This window comes from Colobus angolensis, unplaced genomic scaffold (assembly GCF_000951035.1).
Source record: "Colobus angolensis palliatus isolate OR3802 unplaced genomic scaffold, Cang.pa_1.0 Scaffold279, whole genome shotgun sequence".
Classification (NCBI taxonomy): Eukaryota; Metazoa; Chordata; class Mammalia; order Primates; family Cercopithecidae; genus Colobus; species Colobus angolensis.
This window is the reverse complement of record NW_012116032.1, coordinates 2,483,595-2,488,204: the sequence shown is the minus strand read 5'-3', so window position 1 is coordinate 2,488,204 and position 4,610 is coordinate 2,483,595.

The window sequence follows — 4,610 nt, the reverse complement described above, 5'->3', positions numbered from 1 at the left end:
AAGGCCGAGGCAGGTGGATCACCTGAGGTTAGGAGTTTGAGACCAGCCTGGCCAACATGGTGAAACCCTATCTCTACTAAAAATACAAAAATTAGTGGGGCATGGTGGTGCATGCCTGTAACCCTAGCTACTTGGGAGGCTGAGGCACGAGAATCACTTGAACCCAGGAGACAGGTTGCAGTGAGCCGAGATTTTGCTGTTGCACTCCAGCTTGGGTGACAAGAGCAAAACTCCATCTCAGAAAAAAAAAAAAAGAAATCTGGTAATCTCTGTGGAACACAATAATTTAACATAACAATTACAATTATTGGTTACATACTGAGGAATATCAGAATTATAGGAATCTCATATAATTTTCAAATACATATTAACATATTTATAGGAATATAATCTAACGAAAGCTAAACAACATTTTTAATTTAACAACGTTTCTTGTATGGGTTTAATATACCAAATGAGCCAAATATATCTCTTTTGGACCTAAAAGGACCTAATGCTTGATTTGATCTTGAAAAGTTTGTCAGATATCAAAAGGTCTAAAATACTTGATTGATAAAGCAAAATAGAATCCCAGGCTATAAGCCATTTGTTTAGCCAAAGTGAGAACTCTAAAAGTTTTTTATTTTTTGAGACAGAGTCTCGCTCTGTCGCCCAGGCTGGAGTGCAGTGGCCGGATCTTGGCTGGCCCGCCACCTCGCCCAGCTAGTTTTTTTTGTATTTTTTTAGTAGAGACGGGGTTTCACCGGGTTAGCCAGGATGGTCTCAATCTCCTGACCTCGTAATCCGCCCATCTCGGCCTCCTAAAGTGCTGGGATTATAGGCTTGATCTACCGCGCCCGGCCTCTAAAAACTTTTTAAGCCAAAAACCTTTACTCATTGATAGAGGGGAGACTCCACTTTCCAAACAAAAAGACAGCATGAGGCCAGTTGAATCTATTTTCTCCTCCCTCTTTTTTCTGTAGTTATTTAAAAGGCAAAGAAAAATCTTTTGCTCTCCCTTTTAGACGATTAGTCTCTTAAGTACCTGTTCCCTGTCCTAAACAATTGTCAGTAAGGCAACTCTAATTTGTATTTCTAAAGGGACAACTCTTAGGTGAAATAAGATAGAGAATTTCTATTTTAATCAAACCAAGAAAATATGGTTTGAGTAAGAGTTCAGGTGAGATAGCTAGGAAAAGCGGATACTCTGACGCATGGAGAGTTTTCAAGAATCCCATTTTTACACTGAATCTTGGGTCCCAAAAAAGAGAGAAATACTATGGGATGGGAGAGTGCAACACTTTCACAGTGTAGTTCATCGCAAGGACATTTCTCCAAGGCTGGTGGGCAACCCGACTCCAATCAGCCCACTCTGTAATCAGCCCATCCCCCATTCTATACCTTCTAGGGGCTCAAGAGCATGTTTTTCTTATCTAAATGCACAAAGAAAGGAGTACCGGCTTGTAGTAGTAGCCACTCACTATAAACAATTGCCATTAGACATTTTTAAAAGTGTATCTCTTATTTAGCTATTGCAAATTAAGGGTGTTTTTTAATAATGCAAAGTAATTTCTGATGCCCACAAAAGTCAAAGAGGTCAGGTAACACAATGCAAAACAGAGCAGAGCCTTAGTTGAGAGGGATCTGCCCACTTACAATTATTTGGGTTCCATGAGGAAAGCAGATATTTCTCCCAAAATGAGGCCTGCGGGACCTCCTGTTTTTCCCAAGGCTGTCACAGATTACCTTAGGTCCTCTCACGTGAACTTGAGGGTAGCAAGAGGACAGACAAAAATAAATGGAGAAACAATTCAGTCAGCTAAGAGGAAATATTATATATTATATAATATAATATAATATAATATATTACATAAAATATATATTATAAAATATATATGTATTTTATTTAATAAATTATATGTTATAAAATTTGTATAATAAATTATATATAGTATATATTTATAAATATATACAATATATAATATTTTATATTATATATTGTATATTATGTATATTAAATATATGATATATTTTATAATATATAATATTTTATATATTTTCTATATATAAATAAATATATATTTTTTTTTTTCAAAAAACAAGATCCAAGAAGAGAAAAAAACATAATGGCCTTTTAAGTACAGGTATATCTTGGATATCCCCTTTTAATTAATTTCACTTCTAAACATAGAGCTCTCTTATTTAAAAATTCTTTTAAATCTTTTATTACCAGACTCTAGCTGGGACAAATAGCTGACACCTCTAGCTTTTAAGCCTTCTGTTTTCCCAAAGGTATTTTCCCAATTGGTTTCCTGATTGAAACCAATAAGTCTTAAGTAAAGTTATGATTTAACCACAGAATCACAAGTTGTCTCCAAAAAGATGGCAAGTCTTTTTTTTAAAAGGCAAGTGGTTTTTACAAGAGCTCGAATTGCCCCAAAGATAACTCAAAGAAAAAAAATTTCAAGAGACAGGCTCAGAAGTTGTTCATGGAGGAGAAAAGAATCAACAAGTATTAAAGGTCACAAACCAGAAAGAACCTATTCCTTAAGCTGAGAATTGAACCGAGGCCACACACATCATGAAAGGGCAAGGTCTATAGCTACTGAGCTACAACATATGGCAGTTGCCACTGATCTTCCCAGAAGGAGCCTAGAGCAGTCATGTTTTAGGTTGCAAAATATTTTTAACTGCTCAATATAACTTCTTACTTTTTAAAAAATTTTGCATTTTACTCTTTTGACCAGGATGCTCAAGATCATTTTAAAGGCTAGCTATGACATTATTATGCATCCTTCTTTTATTTTAAACCATTTTTTCTTTAATTGTTGAGAATAAGAGATCTCTAAAGTCCTTTTCTTTTGATGGTGTACTTAGCTCCAACAGTGAGTGAATCCAAAAGCCTTTTGAAGTTCAGATAGTAATTTTAGAGGTTTTTACTATATAAGCAAAAGGTATATCTAGAGGGAGTAGAGGAGACATCTCCGTGGTCCCCAATAATTCATTCTCAGAAATGACCTAAGATAGCAAAAGACAACTAAAGCCAAATAGAGATGGGAACTTTTAAGACAAAATTCACTCAAGAGCATGACATATTCAGGGTAAAGAGTGTGCTGATGCAGCTCAGACTCCAGGTCCTTTCAGGCTAACTGCCTGACATGAACCTGAAATTTCCAGCCCTCCAGATGGTAGACACCAAGAGAGGTACCTCCACATGGTCACAAGGTCAAGCTCCCAAGGACATAAAACAAGATGATAGGGAAACCTCATCTGGCTTTTGTTTCAGGGACCCACAGCAAAGTTTGTAGCTCAGCAGTCTGCAAGGCTTGCTTGCAATAGAAGGCTTACAGAGGGCCTAGGCTTGTATTTTATCCTATGGGGCCACACTTTATGACAGAACAACACAGAAAGACAAATTTATATAGCTCAAAGTACACCAGATTTGCTACAGATGAAGGCTAGTCTCACAAATTCCTTTTCCCTTTAATCAGAGCCTTGCAGGGGAGACAAACAGTGATTTTTACCATTTCATCAACTGGTTTACACAGAGAGAGAGGCCAGGAGTCTGGCTGGTAAGAAATTTTTACCCTTTTTCTGGCATGTCAGGTTTTAGGATTTCCTCTCTCTGCAGCTTCTGGAAGAGCAGAGTGGCTTTTGATGACCCCACTCACTGTGCCATAGCTGTGGGGGAAAAGCCATGCTACAAAAAAACAAACACAAAAAGCACATCTTTTTCTGTTTTATGGAATCATAGGCAAAAGTCTCATTTTTTACAAGATGCCACCCAATAGGAGGCATAGGGGAATATGTTGTCACATCAAACACACAAAATGGAAAAATGGATTAGGACGTGAGCAGCTCAAACTCTGGAACCATGTGCTGTCAATTCTCTCCTCAAAAGGCAGCACCCAGAGTCCACTGGATAACATGCCCAAAAAGATAGACAACAGAAAAGTCCACAGGCTTCCCTTTCCCACAGGTGTGGGAAAGGGAGGAAAAGTGCTTAGCAGACTTAAAGATGAAAGTCCTACCAGCTGAACCAATCAGCCATTGCAATCTGTCCTGCACAGGTGTCTATTCAATTTGAACCGATGAAGTTAATGAAAAGTAGGAAGAAAGAAGAAGGAAAAAGAAAGACACAACAAATAGGGGACAGGAGGAGAGAGAAAGCATTGTCTGGCAGTCTCGGGGAGGCAAGAGGAAAACTCACCAGTCGTGGCAATGCTGAGTCAAAGATTCAGGTGACCACCTGTCACCCGTCACCCATGAAGGGGGCACACACACCCCACCATCCTGCTGGCTCACAAGCCTCCTCCTTGGAGAAAAATGCTCCCCACATCTCATAATCCCTTCACGGTTGCCAGAGAACATGTTACAGACCACAGGCTCTTTGGCTCCTGTGTAACAGAAGTTAACACAGGGCCAACAAGATTTCCCAGACAAGGCTTTTATTTTGGGACTTGTGCTTGAGCACAAGGGAGACAGCAGAGGTGAGGTATAAGGATCCTCTGGCTGGCTCTCTGAAAAAGCCAAAATCTGCAGCAGGTTTTTTTTTTTTTTTTTTTTTTTTTTTTTTTTTGAGATGAAGTATTGCTCTCTGTTCCCCAGGCTGGAGGGCAGTGGGCCGAGCT